This window comes from Gigantopelta aegis, chromosome 6 (genome assembly GCF_016097555.1).
Source record: "Gigantopelta aegis isolate Gae_Host chromosome 6, Gae_host_genome, whole genome shotgun sequence".
NCBI classification, from domain to species: domain Eukaryota; kingdom Metazoa; phylum Mollusca; class Gastropoda; order Neomphalida; family Peltospiridae; genus Gigantopelta; species Gigantopelta aegis.
In genome coordinates, this window is record NC_054704.1 from 2,215,834 (window position 1) to 2,234,543 (window position 18,710).

Consider the following 18,710-nt stretch of genomic DNA (forward strand, 5'->3'; position numbering starts at 1 on the left):
CGCTACGATGAAGTTGATACTTTGGAAACTAAGCCGTGAAACGCACACTGGAGAAAACGTAATTCCAAGATATACTGGATGGATGACGTTGGTGTTAAATGACCAGTTAGGTTCAGAAAAGAAGACTATAATAATAACATACCTACCACATTTTCATAGACCAATTACAGATTATGCTACTGTGATCGAATACCTTTTACAAACACAGTGGTAAGCTGAACAGGCAAACATGTCTCATGTTCACATAACACTTGATGTAGGTGCAGCAGTAAAAGCATTCCAAACTGTTTGGAACTTCCCCGATGAATTCCAAAACATAATGATTCATCTTGGTGATTTTCATCTAATGCAGGGCAATTTTGGTATCATTGGGCAGTTGGTGAATGGCTGCGGATTTTAGGAAAAAGTGTTTCAGGCTCGTCTTTCTGCATCTGGAAGCTTGGGTGGAGTCCTCAGAGGGAAACATTACAATAGGGCATTGCCTGTTCAGTGCTGTTGAATGTAACCAGCTCGTCTCCTCAGCCAATAGATGTTGGTGAACTGTTGAAAAATGAAGATGTCATTTTGTTTCAGAAAAACTATGACGGTTTCAGACAAGATATTCGCCAGGGTTGTCTTGGTAAAACACCTATGTTTTGGATGATATAATCTGGACATGATGGACATTCAGAATGTGTTGCACTCATCAATAAAGAACAATGATTACGACATGAGACTGTTGTGGTGGAAAAATTCCCTTCCTCTATGCTTTGCAAGCAAAACTGCTCGGCATGGTTCATATTATTTACAAAGACTGGAAACCTTTGAATCAACGAATCCAAAAGCTAAACACGTGATTGAAAAACAAGGACTCTCAGTTCGTCGGAGTCATCACAACTGTGCAAGACAAGCTACTGACCAAGCTGGAGAGCAAACTTACAACCGGAGTGCAAAAGTTCCAGGTGGAATAAAACAGTTTGCAGGAAACATAGGAGCCTATGAAAAATGAGTGTTAAATCGACCCCATCTTGCCAAACCTAGAGATTCCCTCATGGAAATAACTGGCCTTCAAAGTTCGGATGAGAATCCACTGAAAACATGCAGTGCACCTGAAATGAGCAAATCGGAATAGCGGGTACAGCAATACTGGCTGTACTGATTGAGGAGTTTATCAACCCCTTTAATGTGGATCTTGACGTTTCACGGTTGTTCAGTTTGTCATCAGGAGCTCCTGTTGCATTTGAAATCGAAGAGAATCTAACAAGTGTGATGGAACGATGATGAAGATTGGTAAATGAACCCCACTTGTATTGTAACCCTCACTCGGTGGAAGTAAAATGAAAAGTCAACACGTATATGCGAGTCCTACAAAATGTATTTTGTTGCCTTCAGGAAAACAAAGCCCCAGAACATACCCAGCAGACCTTTTACATCGGGCCATCGATGGCCCATCGGCGACTGAATCGTTGGCCCGCAGTCTTTTTTGCTCGTCGGTACAGAAGCGGTCCGCTGCCGACATTAAGCCGATATCAGCCCATCGATGGCCCGCCATCGACTCAATCATTGACATATGCTGTTGGTTGCCAACATCAGCCCATAGTCCTTTTCACCCATCCATACAAAGTGGGCTATTGTTGGCAAACAACACTGAATAGATGTCGGCCCATCGACGGCCCACCATCGGCTCAACCGCTGGCATTTTGTCGGTTGCCATTGTTGGCCCACTCTCGGTTAACGACATTAAACCGATGTCAGCCTATCAATAGCCCACCATTGACTCAATCATTGGCATGCTGTCAGTTGCCAACATCAGCCCATACAAAAGTGGATCACTGTTGCCCAACATCAAATAGATGACGGCCCACCATCGGCATTCTGTCGGTTGCCAATATTGGCCCGCTGTTGATTGTCAGAATGGTAGTCATGAACAGTATTGGTTTTTGCTCATCCATATGAAAGTGGCCTGTAGTTGGGAGACATCAACCAATGTCGAGTCAATGCCAGCCCATCATCAGCAAATATAAATATCATATAAAAAGATTCTCAAATATACAAATATGAATATGATATAATATCATCAAACACTGCAAACATATTACCAGACCACAAGAGGCTCATGTCAGTAAACAAGCATAAAACAGTATATGTCAGTCCATAATTAGACAGACATCAATATTAGTAATTATCACAGAAAACAAAAGCCATATATTTAAAACATTAATTTTATTTTAGGAAATTCACAGTTACATTAAATACAATGTATTTGTCTTTTTATCCCTATCATTTCTGACACTGGAACAATGGAAGTTCAAAACCACTTTTTGATTCTTTTAAATGACTTCAGACTATGGAAATGACCTCTGAAATATAACAGAAAAAATACAATTGTATTAATGGATATAATACATGATATTATGTACATGTATCACTATGGATTTTGTGATCATGTTTAAATACTGCATAATTCATCTGATTTACATACATGTGCCTAAAAACAAACCCACAACCCAACTACAAACATGATATATCTCTAATTAGTAATAAGTTAAGTTTGTTCAAATTTGTTTTGTTTAATGATACTACTAGAGTACATTCATTTATCAATGATTGGCTACTGACCAGTGTCAAACATTTGTTAATTTTGACATAGTCTTAGAGGAACCTTGCTACATTTTTCCATTAGTTATTTCGTAGCAAGGGATCTTTTGTATGCTCCATCCCAGACAGGATAGCACATACCACAGCCTTTGATATACCAGTCGTGGTGCACTAGCTGTAGCGAGGAATAGTCCAATGGGCCCACTGATGGGCAATCCATCAATCCCAAACTGACTGCACATCAAGTGAGTGTTTTACCACTGGGCTACATCCAGCTCCCAATGAGTAATAAATGCATGTAGGAAGATTAATTCTTAAATTTAAAAATTATAATACTATGTTCAAACAAATTAATGATTGTGTTTATTGTACAAACATGATGATGTACTGTGTCTGAGTTCAACAAATCAGACCTTTTGGTATATAAAAGTTGAACATGCACTGATGTTATTAAGACATGAAATAACAGTTGAAGATGAAATTAAAGGTGACTATTACCATTAACTATAAATGTCATTTGACCTAAACAAGTTGATACCAAAGCCTCACTTAGTAAAAATTATGCACTTTCATAGGTTTACTAATAATTATTAACTTAATTATTAACACCATACATTGTGCCTTAATTATCAATGAGGGATTAGCATTCAAACAAATATCACAAGGTATACATGCACAAATTATGTAAAAATACCATTTCGTTGAGAAGCATTTATTCTTTGTACTTCTATATCTGGTGAACATTTATTAAAGGACAGCTATAAAATGGATTAATGGACTTAAAATATCTTTAAATTTAAAAACAATATTATTATTTGTGGTAATGATGGTTTCATTTGCAAATCTAATTTTGCATAACCTATTTTTTATCTGCATGAACATCTGTTTATATGGGTATAATGGGTTACATAAAAGACAATGGGTTACTTGAATTTAATTTTGTGTATCTCGTAAATGGGTTAAGCTGATTTTTTTTATTCCCAAGTGTCAGCAATCATACAAATAACTATAGAAAAATGTAATACACATGTATTAGCATGAGGAATTTCTTTATAAATATGCATATTTGAATGTTAAAAACCCCACTGAATCCAACAAACTATAATTAAACGTCAGGGCTCAAACTTTAGACTCAAACATTTTGTTCAGTATTGCTATATGATTCTAAATAGTTAAACTAGTACATTAAGTTTCTAATCAAATTTAAAAAACAAAACATGCCATAATGAAATATGCAGTAAAATAGCAAAGACAGAGCCACTTACAGAAATGATAAATACTTCAGTAAGACATGCAGAATGGTAATTCCGTGGGAAGATGCTTCATACCATTATTTTTGTATCTGGATTCAAGCAAACACTCTCTGAAAAAAATGGGGAGAAAAGACAAATATTATTGCATGTCAAAAACTATGAGATACATGTAGATACAGTTTAAATGTATTTTACTGTATACTTTATATTAACAATAATGCTTAAGGGCAAGATCAAACAAATTCCACATTGGAGAAAATAAATTATTTGTGAATTCAGTAACTTGGCTATTTACATGTAATTATGTCTAGTTCCAAAAACTGTTGACAGTTCTAAGATATACCAAGCCATTCAAAAGGTATGGCTATTTTAACAAATTGTATTTTAGACTTTTTTTTTTTTTTTTTTTTAGAACATTTGTACTAGAAAGTCCAAATTATTTAGCTAAATCGTTCACTTTTAAATATTATAGATACGTAATTAGTAGTAACTCATTAAAATATACTTGTGATGTCCCTCGATTACCAAAAAACCCCATGAATTTTCTAAATAAAATTATGTAAAAGTAAATTAATGTCTGGGTTTCTGCCAGAGGGTAAAATGGGTATGATGCCATACACAAATTTTTGGCAGATTTTTTTTTTTTTTAAGTTAACCTTTTGACAAAATTAATTATTCTTATCATTACTGTATGTTTTTCTTAACCCTAACCTATTTTCTTTCCGGGAGAGGCCCTCCATACCCCTTGTTGACTGGTTGCATTCAATTCCATAGCGCCATACCCCCAAAAAAAATTCTGGCAGAAACACTGAATGTTTTAATTTTTTTAATCCATATAATCAACTAATAGCTTGGAAGTAGATATATATTAATGAGTTATAGTATTCTTTCATTTTTTTAAATTATATAAATTCAGTCATGGTGACCAGTAATGGAGGGACATTTGTGCCACTATACATTCAAACTAACTTTTACAACATCACATCTATTTTAATTAAAAGAAGTGCAATCATTTATGTAACAGAAAAGAACAGAACAGAAAGTTATTCAACTCAGATCACCAAATGGTGATGCATTGAGGTGGTTTACAAACATATTATACAGATGGCTGCAGTAAACGCTTGACAAATATATATATATATATATATATACACACACACACACACACATGATTAATATACACATAATATAACAATAGGTATAATAATATAACAGTGTTATAAGCAGTAGTATACTTTAGATGTTAAGCATTACGTATTGTCTCAGAGCCCTCAAAAGTACCCGGTCTCCGGCGGCAAATCGCCGCCGCCTACTTTTCGTTGATGGTAAAAAAAAAAGTGCTTTCTCTTCTTTAATAAAGTCTCCTACAAAACTTTCAACGAGTAAAATTGTTCAGTTGCTGCATTTAATGGATGGTGACTGATTTGCGCTAACAGAGGCCATGAGAATGCATCTCAGAGGTTCGATTTTTCAAATGTTTCTAGGGGAGGGTCCCCAGACCCCCCGCTTTGCCCCCCGCTATCATCACTGTTGCAGCCTGCTACTTCTTAAACTATTGAGGGTGCTGTTGTCTATAATTATGCTGTATAGATATTTTTGAGAACAGAGTTAATCACATTTAGGAACATACATAATTTCTTTGTCGTTGATAGCTATTTCGAATTAAATAATTGACAGAATTTATAAGTATTGGGTCTGTCATAATATTTTTTTAGATATATGAATCTTTCATTCACTCAAATAATGATATTCATCACCTAAAGTGGTGTTACAGAGAGGACATTTTCTTTCTTGTCTATCGATATTTTGCCATCGGCCAGTTTCAATTGGTAGATAGTGATTACAAGTCCTGAATCGACAATATATTGTTCCCAGTTTTTCAGGTAAGTATAGAAGATAATGTTCGCATGAAAGAGTCAATTTGAAAATTCTGTATGTGGAACATTTCGGATATGAATTTAAATTATCATTCCAAGCTTGTATATATACTGATCTTGTAGTCTTTGACTTACAATATGAGTAAATGCTTTCTTACATTCTCTAACAGCAACATTCTGCAATTCACACACAGCAAGTCCTAGGATAACCACTTACAAAGGGATTAAGCTGCTAATTGGGGCAATAAAAATTCTATAGACTAAGAGGTGGTGCTAGCCTGATCACTTTGTACCTGTCTTATCTGGCAGACTTCCCACAGACTACCTGTAATTAATGGACTTCACACATTAGTGCTAATTAAAAGCCCAGGGCAATAGGAGCAGTTGTAGTAACTGATATTTGTAAACAGTTATTGAGTACAATGAAAGACATCTATTTATATATTCCTTTTTGACCTGTCAAAAAAAAAAAAAAAATTAAATAAAAAATAGAAACATTTTTGTGACTAAATTACTATAATTAGCACTATTTTTAACTTTACTTGTCTTTATATTAAATGAAATGGCTATCCACCATGCATTGACGTACATCAAATAAATTCATCAGACAAAGGATTATTAGTAAAAAAATAAATTTAAACTCAAAGTCAAAAAGCGCAATCATTGTTTTGGAAAATCCGACAATGATCAGTTTAAAATAAAAACATGAACTGCTAAGATTAAAAAAAAAAATAGGTGCTACATGTAGTCAGATACTTACAAAATCAGTCTTCATGTATGCTAGACATATTCCACGTGCGTGATGAAAAGAACTTGGCATTTTAACTTATAAATTCAAATATCTTGTTTCCTATTTATGTTGTATTCCTCCGCTGTCTGGCGAGCCACACAATAGTGTAGTCATTTGTTTTAAAAACATAATTATATATAATTTACACTTTGAATTTGCACCATAAAGCCTAAAGTGGCAAGCTTAATCTCAGTATTCTACACCATTCATAACGAACACTTGTTCTGCAGCAGTCCCAACAACAGGCAAAATGTCCATCAGCGATGGTAAATTAGTGTTGATCTGGCCCTACGTTGGGCCGACAGTGGGCCGCTGTGGGCAAAATTTCTTTATAATGAGCTGTTGTGTGCATGCTTTTTAAAATTTTATTAAAACAAGTTAAGTCTAACAAAATATAGACATATATCTACATAATTATTATTTATATCCAGGTAAATTAATGTTGATCTTAGTCACTGAAAATATTGTCATTGCACCAATGTATGGCTGACGGCAGGCCACTGTAGGCAACTTTTAAAAATCATTTTTTATTTATTATTTTTTTTGTAATTCAAGCAAAATATGTACATAATTATTATTTCTGATGATAAATTAGTCTTGTACTAGCCATGGAAAATATCATCATTGCGCCGACGTTGGGCCAACAGCGGGCCGCTGTAGGCCTACATGTAGGCAAACACATATTATAAGCTTTTTTTATTTTTAATTCAAACAAAATGTGGAGAAAAAAATATATTGCTCTACATTATTATTTATATCCGATGGTAAATTAGTGTTGATCTGACCACAGAAAATATTGTCATCACTCCAACGTCGGGCCGACGTAGGCCCGCTGTAGGCAAAATATATATATATATATATATATATATATATATATATATATATATATATATATATATATATATATATATATATATATGTGTATATCTATCTTCTTTTTTCTTAATTAAAACAAACTATGGATTTATTTACATGATTAAAATTAATACCCGATGGTAAATTAGTGTTGATGTAGTCACAGAAAATATTGTCATCGCGCTTACGTCGGGCCAACAGCGGGCCGCTGCAGGAAAAATGTGCCGATGGTAGTCGCTCATGTCCGACCATTCGCCAACATCGGGCCGACGATGTATGCTTGCTGGGTATGGCGTCAGCTTACGCTGAACTCACAGCAGCCTAGGAGTGACACATTTTGTTATCTGAAACTTTGCCTAGACACAGAACAAAGACCTCAAAGTCACACAGACACCTCAACTCAATTTTCACAAAAAGTGTAGATAGAACAATATGGTTCTCAGGCCATGAACTTATAATAGATATCAATATAACAACTTTGCAGTCGGTTAATAGTTTTCACATAAATATTCTTGTACATGTGTCTAATTTGAAATGTCGAGATAGAATGCCAAGGGTGTGGATAATTTGGCCGGGGAAAAGATGGGACTTTTATCAACATGCATTTCTACCTGTCATGTGTCAATGTGTTCAGTTAAGTGTAACCTGTCATTAACTTCACGTGTAACTGACAACACCCAACTGGCCAAAATATTAACACAGCTGACAAATCCATAAACTGACAACACCATTACGAATACGATGCAGCCAATCGTAACATTTAATTAATAATTAAAAAGTGTAAAACCTGTAATAAAGTGAAAAATATGTTTAATATTAATATACAGATTTTAATATGGTGCATTCATAATAGTGCAGTCGTAGGCCTACTATACTACATGATTATTATTATTATTATTATTATTATTATTATTATAAATTATACCAAACAAGTCCTGTTTACAGTATGATGCCAAAACTAAAATGAACGACAGCCAGTGCATGTGCATAAATATTACACAAATGCTATATTTTGCAGTCAGTTCTCACATGGGTATGCATAAACTTTTTACGTCAAAACACGTTGCATTACGATGTATATCTTTAAAACATATATGCATTTTACAGTAAATACATTGGGCTAACTACAAAATATTACTATATCGACAAAGAATCCATAATTGTAATATCACATAGTTTGAAACGTGACTATTTGAAGAAATCTTTTTGAAAATTAAGGGGTATGGTTTCTTTTCTAGTGTGTTTGTACTTAAATAATACACTCTTTGGAAAGCTATTGTGTGTAGCTATCAGACAATACCATAACCGTCGCTATAACTTAATTGAGCGTAAATAAAATGGCTATTAAACATGTGTGTACGAATTAGTAAGTAAGATGTAAAATGAATGGGGGTACCCCACTGAAAGAGGCTAAAACTCAATTTTGCGCCCTAGTTGGCAGATCCTACATCTGGAGGGTGTCCTACATCTGTATGCGTACCGATTCACATATTAAATCGAACTTCTCATAATCTTGAATACAGTATGTTTTTGAAATAGTAAGTTTATAGCTATACTTAACTATACCAGATTTTCTAGTGCGGACCTATCCTAGAGAAGGATGTTGGGAATCTTACACCAGCAAACCCCCCCCCCCCCCCCCCCCCACACACACACACACACTCGAACTTCACAATTTCACAATAACTCTAAAATCCAGTGTTTAACGAATAAATATGATGGAGGTAGTTCGTTTTAGTAGTTAAAATTGTAAAATCTTGGTCGGCTTGTTTTCCTTATTGTTTTTTTTGTTTGTTTACTTGTTAATTTATTTATTTGTTTTTGTGTGTGTGTGTTTAGTTTTGTGGAGTTTTTTTTGTTGTTGGTTTTGTTTTGTTTTGTTTATTTAATTATTTATTTTTGTTACGGAAGATTGCTTTCATCAAATATAATGTATGTTTGTTTAATTTACAGTACGACAAAATACATGTTTGATGTTGCTACCTCTCATTACAAAACTGCAGCAGCCGTCACTGAATTATAGAGATGTATTAATGCTTTGCTATAAGTGTTTTGTAATACTTAATACAATAAACTATATATAGAATAGTTGCCATTCATTTAGTACAGGACTCAATTCCGTCAACTGAAAATGATTTTTTCTTTAAAAAAAAAAGAAAGGCATTTCATATTGTTTCTTTAAGCCTCATATTCAAAGACAATTTAACTACAAAAACAAAGACCGGGCTCTCTCGGAAGACCGACCGTTCAAAATTGCGCCAAATTCCCTCAATCAAAATTGCGCACCCTTTTCTCTTTGGCATTTAACTGCTCCATTCAAATTCCATAGCACCACCACCACCCCCACCCGCCTGCTACTGATTTGATCGGGCTGCTGGTGCTCCCTTGCACCTGCTAGTGCAGGCGGTCCCTCCTCTCCCCTCCCCCCACATTTCCTGTCATGGACGGAGGAGCCGGTCAAGGCTGGCTCTTGTGCCCACGACATGCGTGCGCTACAACAGCTTGTTCTGAATGTGCACGTAAAACCCTATGACATGACATGACATCTCTCGGAAACATCAATGTTGAGTTGTTCTGGGTCTTTGATGAGCACATCTAAAACACTGACATGTACCGTACGTACTCGCCCAACTCCTCTTGTGGAATATTAATAGGACGATTAGTTTTCTACATGTCGCACTGACTTTGTTCAACCATGATAGCCAAGCAAATTCAAATATTCATCTGATTTTTTTTTTAACGGAAATGCTGAACTCTGGAATAAAATAGTTAACATCTCGACGAAGAGAATAGCAAATACTCAAGTTTAACTTTTTTCTTTGAATACTATGTTTTTAAAGCATTTAGATCAACTTTCTTGTGACAAGCAAAATATGCTTATGCATTCGACACGAAGAGAACGAGAGGCGGGGACATACAGCAGTTTTACAAAGGTACGTGGACTTCGTTACGTGTTACATACTGTAATAAATACAGAGATAGTGAAACAAAATAGTGAAGTATGTGGACCTCTGAATACCTTCGCTTCTGGCCCCTTGTACAGCGATTTCAACTAACTCACCAACCTCTGACGGCGCTCTGCCGACACGTACATGTGTTGTATGTGGTCCTCAATAGTGCCAACATCGTACTACACTTCAAACCAGAATACGCTTGTACGTGGTCCTCAATAGTGCCAACATCGTGCAACACTTCAAACCAGAATACGCGTGTACGTGGTCCTCAATAGTGCCAACATCGTGCAACACTTCAAACCAGAATACGCTTGTATATGGTCCTCAATAGTGCCAACATCGTGCAACACTTCAAACCAGAATACGCTTGTACGTGGTCCTCAATAGTGCCAACATCGTATAAAACTTCAAACCAGAATACGCCTGTACGTGGTCCTCAATAGTGCCAACATCGTACAACACTTCAAACCAGAATACGCTTGTATGTGATCCTCAATAGTGCCAACATCGTACAACAATTCAAACCAGAATACTCATTTCAGGTTGTGCTTATAGGTCAGCATTTTGAAGCTGTGTTCCCATCAGCGTCTTAAAACGTTTCAGAATCGTTTTCGAATTGTTTTAACGACATAAATGTTTGGTTGTTCCTATACAGTGCTGTCAACATCCCCTCCCCCCCCCCCCCCCCCTCCCCAATGTCTACTTGCTTCCGCCGTGTCTGTGTTTTGTTATTAATTTGTCATTAATTTACAATCATGGTACAGTACTGACAAAATGAGCAGGTGACATAGGACAAGGTCATTTATAACTTTTTTTTTAAAGAAAAGTGCGCTGCTAACGCTAGCTAACATATGATCCCGTGGAGTTTATTCTATCCTATCAAGTCATCCCATAATTTAAACAAAAATAGTTACTTTTTATTTTTGAAAGTAAAAACCTGAATTTGGGACTTTATCTGTCAACTGTCAAGAGAATTAACGTGCACATTCAGAGCAAGCTGTTGTAGCGCACGCCTGTCCTGGGCACAGACGCCGGCCTCGGCCGGCTCCTCCGTCCAGGACAGGAAAGGGGTGGGGTGGGTTGGAGGGGGGACCGCCTGCACTGGCAGGTGCAAGGGAGCACCAGCAGTCCCGACTAGAGCCGGTAACAGGCGGAGGGTGGTTAGGTGCTATGGAATTTGGAATATCCTATAGGATTAAGCCAAAGAGAATGGGTGCGCATTTTGACGAAGGAAGTTAGGCGCACTTTTGAACGGTCAGCCGAAAGATAAAGCTACGTATAGTTTGGGAAGTTAGTAAGCCAAGAGTAGCTCGTTAATTAGACCTAGCTAATGTTGATATGTCTCCCTAGGTTGCCCATAAGGGCCCTTAAAGGGGCCTGATCTATTCAGATCGTGGCATGACAACCCAGGGGAGACTCGAAATAATTGTGTAGTGAGGTAAGGCCGAGATTTCCTGATGTTGTCCTTTCATGTCTCCGTTCCGTCTGTCTATCCATCCTCTTGTCCCATTCCTCTTGTCATACTCCTCTTCCATATATCCCATCCGTAATGACTGTTGTGCCCATCAACCGCAAGGAGGTTTTTGGGGATTGGGTAGAGGAGGTCGGTATTCCTTTTTCCGACCCCCTCTGGGTGCATAGCAATTGTGGACTTGGAGCCGGTGTAACAGCCCAAAATATACCCCCTGCCAAACTATACCCGGGGTTAAAGTGGGCTAGCCTGTTTTATAACCCTAACCCTAACCCTAACCCTAACCCTCATATTTTATTACTAACCTGTATACAAAATAAATAAATAAATAATAATAATAAACGCTTTAAAAGAAAAGCAACTATTGCTTTCATAAAAATAAAACTATCACAGATTAGTCATTTTAGAAGATATTTCGATATTCTCTAGCCTAAAATATATAAATAATGATGGAAAATAACATCTGGACATTGAAATACAGATTAGAGAGGTATATTCTGGACTAGCCTGTTTTATACCCCGGGGTATATTCTGGGCTAGTCCAGTTTATACCCCGGGTATAGTTTGGTGAGGGTATATTTTCGGCTATTACAGCCGTTTCCCTTTGCCCGACTCTTTATTAAAGACTTTATCTGATAATACCTACTCTCAGAATGTTTGCTTATTATCGGCTACTGGATGTCAAACATTTGGTAATTCTGACATAACATATATAGTCTTAGAGAGTAAATTAAGCTGCAACACTTTAATTTATATGTACGCCATCCCACAGACAGAAGAGCACATAACACGACCTTTGATATACAAGTAGTGGATATACCATACTAATTGAAAAAAATAGCGGGTTTTTTTCGTTATGACTAGGCTATATGTAAAAACAATTACCACATGTTTGACATCCAATAGCCGATGAATAATAAATCAATGTGCTCCAGTGGTGTCGTTAAACAAAACAAACTTTAACTGGTCCGTTCTGCTCTGCTCTGTGTTTGTTTGGTTTGGCTTTGGAGGTCATTCTAAAATGTAACAACTACCAAAACGGAATCATTTTTATTGGCTAAAAATGCCCCTCAATATATTGGTGAAAACGATATCAGTTTTTTCTTTTCTTTAATAGGCATGGTTTATTGCTACATGGATAGATCTACAAAAGGCTTTCGAATACGTTTGGACTGATGGCCTCATTGCCAAGTTACAGAGATGTGGTATAATTGGAAACATACTCTCATGGATCAAATCATACCTTCTCAACCGTAGAGCAAGGGTCACGGTTGACTAAAAAGAAAGCAAAAAAGTACTTTTGCAACATGGTGTCTCACATGGAGCAGTCATATCACCCACCCTCTTCCTGATCTTCATCAACGATATGCTACAATAACTCCCCAAAGGTATACTAGCTGCTCTCTGTGCTTATGACAGTAGTAGCGTATTCTTCCTTGTACCACCTACAGAATGGTGTGTGGCTATCAACAAAGACAAGTCTTCCACCACTCTCTTTACTCTATCATCGAAACAAAAAGTGGGAATTATTCAAATTGTCAGTACTCCACTGAACAGTGAAGAAGAAACAACATACATTGGTGTCACCTTTGACAAGAAACAAACTTGGAAACTACACATCCAAATAGCAGAAACAAAATCTAGACACTAGCTAGCCTTTATGCGGAAACTAGCAGGGACCAACAGGGGAGCAACTGAGAGGATCCTCAAGAGAGTATATGAAGGAACCGTAAGATCTCATCTCGAGGACGGTTCAACAGCCTAGTCAGCGACAGCAAAGACAAATCAGCAAACTTTAGACAAGGTTCAAAATCAAGCTTTGTGAATCATAACAGGATCTATGAAGTCATGGAAAAACACTGCTGCAATACAGCACTCAGTTAGAGGAGAGATACCAAGATCATGGTTCAGGCAGGGAAATCCAAGTACCTGCCCAACCATCCAATGCAACAGAGAATGGAGGGTCTAACAAAGAATCGTCCCAAACGCAGTAGTTTCATCCACCAAAGTCGGAGACTTATCAGAGAGCATGAAGCCAACCGTCTAACAGAGAATCTTCCATTTAGTCCAGCAGATCTCCCACAGCCATTGGATTTTTAACAAGCTAATCTATAGATCAGCATATCTGTCCCACAAGTAACTTCAGTAGAGTCTCAAGGTGACACGGTCAAACGCTCGTTGACTATGATCATGACCAATTAGCAGTACCCAGAAGAATCCTGAATCCATGCATGTACACAGATGGCTCATAAACGAATGACCAATGGAAGTGCAGGCGTGTTTGTTAAGTTGTCCTCGGGAAACATCTCCAAAGCGGACATCCCAACCGGCACCTACAGTTCCAACTATTTCATGCAGAGGCCCAAGCCCTACTCAGCTACTGCAGGCCATTGCCATGTTTGTGGGGTTTGTTTTGATTTGGGTTGTAAGAAATTTAAATTCAAGTTTAAAAAAATATATATTTGTTTGTTGCGTTTTTATTTTATTTTATTTATTTTTATAGTTTTTGTCTCCCCCTAACACGATTTTTTTTTTTTAAATAAAAAATTTGCAAACTAGCAAACTACCCTGTGCAGTCGTTGGTCAACTTGTCATGCATGTTCCATTTAAAAAGTAAATGATAAAAAAATATCTATACGTTTAGTCAAAAACTATTATTATTAATCCATAACTTGTAAGAGTAAAGGTTTCTCTCTTTTTTTTCTTTTCTTTTTCTTTTTTTCTTTTTTTTTCTTTATCTTGACGGTATTTCAAGGATACATACTTAGGGATTTTGTGGCACATATCATTATTAAGTAAATCCTCATCATCCAACGGACATTGTCGATTGATCACGGAAGTTATCGATATTTGTCCTGTTGAAAATGGCGGCTACCAGGAGGAATATTGGAGTATAAACAACATTATTAAATTGTAATATAATCACAACCTTATGTAATTGATTGTCTGCTCTTCAGTGTTTTGGTTGTGAAGCAAGGTAGGCATATGAAACATACGTTTTGGTGTGTGTGTGAAGGTTTAGTTACCAGTAATAATGCTATTTGCATGGCTACCTCAGCCCCGATTGACAAATACGTTTTTGGTATGTTCTGGTTTTCCCCACAATGTCTTAGTGTAGTTATGTTTAATAATTTGTTTTAAATGCCAGTGATACTATAGAACCAATTTGTTTGTTTTGTTGGATGTTTTATGCTCTCTGTAACAATATTTGAAACTTGAGAATGACAATTCGACAAGTGTTACTGTAAGTTTAACTGTTGCGATTATCATGATGATGATGAATCGGATAATCATTATGGCACTGGGTCGTCTTGTTTTGCTTCATACACAATATGCCGGTGCTGAGTGATGCTCCAAACGTTTTAGGGTAACTAAAATGTGGAGTCCTTCACATGCAAAAAAATTACGTAAATATATAAATTATCGACACATGTATCATAATAATTGGAATCACAAACTCATTGGCGTCCCAAACTGCGTTTAGCTAACAACAAAAACACAAATACAATACTTAAAGAAATATTATTGTATATTTTTCAGTTAGTGTACATGAAATAAAATATTTTCCAACCAGTTAATGAAAAAATCAACAACATGAACATAAAACAAATGCCTGACGTTTCGCCCCAGTCAGTTCGCCCCCAAACATGTCAGTTCACCCCGATGTATTACCAGTTAGCCTCCAACGAATTACCAATTCGCCCCTGGGAAAAAAAATGCAATGTAGGTTTTGGTGTGTCTTTGGCTGTGACACAAGAGGCGCTATGAGTCAAAATCCCTTTGATTTAGGCTGATCAAAATGTTGTGTATTTCATCCTGAAAGTTTGTTTATATGATGTAGGGACAGTGAATACCACTTACACAAACAAGAAGAGGCCACTATCAAAGAAAGGAAAGTGTTTTATAACATATTAATATAATATACTAACTGTAATCACTGTCAGTATGTGCGTTATAGGTTATTATAGTCTTGATGCTTAATTACTAATTAAATAGGACAATCTGCTCATTCGTTGATCCCTTATCATACTCAGGACAATGAATACACTAATTTAAAAACATTAAACAGTGGTCGCTAATCAATTTTCAGTTGACTAGAAACATTCCGTGGTACTAATGATTTAAGCCAGGATGTGACATTCTGACACTTATGATCTCCTTAACTAAAAGTCCTTTTTAAATGGAAATGGAGTTTTATCATTTATAGGCTCATTACATATACCGGTAGTAGTATAAGCATGTCAGGCCTAATTTTTTTTTTTTTTTAAATATTTGACTTATTAAGTGAAAAGTAAAATGTGCCAGGACGTGACGAAAATGGACATGACTTTTTTAACACTGCAGTAAATTCCAAAACTCTGCTCTCCTGGTAGAATGTTTGCTTATTGAAATACACTGTTTAACACAATATCCAGTCTATTTGTAAATGCCATATAGCAATTTACTTAAAAAATATTCTTTATGATGTAGCATTTACTTTTTAAAATTTCAGTACAAGCCAGGACGTGACGAGCCAGGACGTGACCTTTTGTCCAGTTCACTTAAATACAACTAATAAATGATATGTATATCAAATACTACTAATGAAACACTGTTAGTTTATGAAACCAATGATATTTACTTGTTTTAAGTGTTTTTATCATCAAAATAAGTGCATAAAATCCTAATTTTAAATTGAACTGTTGTTAAAAAAAAAATGTTCTCATATAATATTCATATAATATACTTTTATAACCAGTAACCATATCATTTGTCAACAAGATTACTTATCCTGATGTTGCTAAGTCTGGTGATATTTGTCCTACCTGTACAATACATGTACAAACTAAAAAGATGAAGTATCTAGGTGCTACTTTTTCGTTGGCTGTACTGTGTGGCATCAACTTTTGCATTTAGCTCAACATTGATTGTACAAATGTCACTTCATTTCTCATAAATTACATGTCCTGCATCAGTAAAGCTTCATTTATAGTTATATCTATGAATGTTCTCCTCAATGCATGTCAAAATTTGTTTTTCAACTTTTATTATTTTAAAATTTCAATTTAATTTTTTGAAGTTTGATTTTTTAAAAATGTTTTGAATTTTTTTTAAACATGCATTGAGATGGATATCTACAGATGCACTATCAATGACACTGAATAAGTTTATGGTAGGCAAGACATTTAATTTTGAAGAATTCTTGTTTGCAATTTACCATATGTTTTAGAATTAAAATATATTATATTTTGCCTTTTGCTGGTATTTTTATGATCATCTAATTTAATTGGAATTCAAAATATGAACCCCAGTCAGTATAGAAATTAGTTTTTGGACAGTTTCTTCTTTCTTTTTATCATTATCTGATAGGCCAAACTGTCAACAATGCATATTAATATAAACTGTTGATGGTTGACAAACTATTGTCAACCATCAACGACACAATTGATTTGAATTCCTCCAACCCAAGTTTTATGATCAACATGTATCTTTACCAATTACGTTCTTCACTGGAGAAATGTTGGTTTATATAATTTAATTCATGTTTAGATATCTGCCAAGGAATAAACTTAAGATTTTAGCAGAACATTCTTTTTGAAGAATTCTTTGACACAATATTTATTGTATGTGTACACCAGTTTGGATTCACAAAATGGAACACTTGGTGTAAATACAATATTCCTTAAATTGGTAGATTATCAATAATTCACTGTTTGGTCAAAACATAGAAGCATAGAATTAATTGATAATAGTATTTTTTTTATCTACATAATGATAAATCCACGTTAAATATTCGAATATGCTCCCCCGAACGTCCAGTTTCTCCGTTTCAGATTCTTAATGGTGATGGCAAAACTATTGAAAATAAAAGTAATTTCTTTTAGGTACATGTGCATTCTAGTCAGTTTTGCCAATTTCTTTATGTAGAGAGATTTAATACATTTTTAATCTATACTCAGTTTAACCTGCCATCTTGAATGTCACATCCTGGCTCAATGTCACGTCCTGGCTCAAAGTTTGAGGTGGTTATTTTAATCATTTAATACAACCAGTCATCATTATACCTTTTATTTATATTTGGAACATTGAGAAGGAGGAGGATTAAAAAGGATTTTTATTTCTGAAAAATAGTTTTTAAATAAAATTAACTTTTATATGTCAAATCAGCCAGGACGTGACATTATATATTTTGAAAAATAATTTAATATACTAATTATGATATAAAAGAAGGCAAAGTAGTATTTTCATATGTAGTATATTTTAGATGTGATATCCTGATACCTAATTTTTAAATTTGACTGACAGTAATGAAATATTACCAAAAAACAAATGTTACGTCCTGACTTACAAAAATTCTTTTTTCAAATACAACCGTCATTAAAACCCATAAAACATAAGTAAATTGGCAATAAAAGTATATTTGTATGTGCTTAAGGGTGTTAATTTTAAGTTATAATAATAACTTAGTTTAACAGTTCATTTTGAAATTTCCACACCCATGGACCAAATACCATGGAATGACCCTAATCAAGATTTTGAAAACAAAATGTTTCCTATTTGGTGTTAGCCAACATCATAATAATACAGTATTACCATCAATCCTCAACATATTATGGGAACAAATGCTGATTTTAATCAGAGGCTGTGCCCCCAGTTAGCATGTTTGAACCCTCGGAATATTTATAAGCTACCAAATAATCAATACCAAACAAACAAAATCCTCAATCCTGATTTTAATCTGAAGCTGGGCCCACAAAGTATTTTATGCCTGCCTATCTACCAACAAACAAACAAACATAAACCCATGTTGCCCCTTCCCCTCTCCCCCTTAATACCTTTTAAACAAACAAACATAAACCCATGTTGCCCCTTCCCCTCTCCCCCTTAATACCTTTTAAACAAACGCATGCGCATAGCAAGAACAAAAACGAAGAAAAGAAAACGAAACAACCT

The 18,710-nt window shown here is 35.5% G+C and overlaps 1 protein-coding gene and 1 long non-coding RNA gene across 2 annotated transcripts in view; one reads left to right on the forward strand and one right to left on the reverse strand.

Annotated features, from left to right (window-relative positions):
• Positions 1–2,197: 2,197 nt before the first annotated feature.
• On the reverse strand, positions 2,198–6,925 carry LOC121376320. The gene is made up of 3 exons (XR_005958433.1): positions 6,468–6,925; positions 3,843–3,940; positions 2,198–2,339 (listed from the first exon to the last, which is right to left on the reverse strand). It is a non-coding gene; the product is annotated as an uncharacterized LOC121376320 (long non-coding RNA).
• A 7,414-nt stretch (positions 6,926–14,339) lies between these two features.
• LOC121376543 (polycomb protein Asx-like) overlaps positions 14,340–18,710 on the forward strand; it is a 31,290-nt gene continuing 26,919 nt past the window's right edge. Inside the window, exon 1 of the mRNA XM_041504451.1 lies at positions 14,340–14,754. The gene's annotated coding sequence lies outside the window, so the exon portion shown is untranslated. The remainder of the gene's footprint in view (positions 14,755–18,710) is intronic.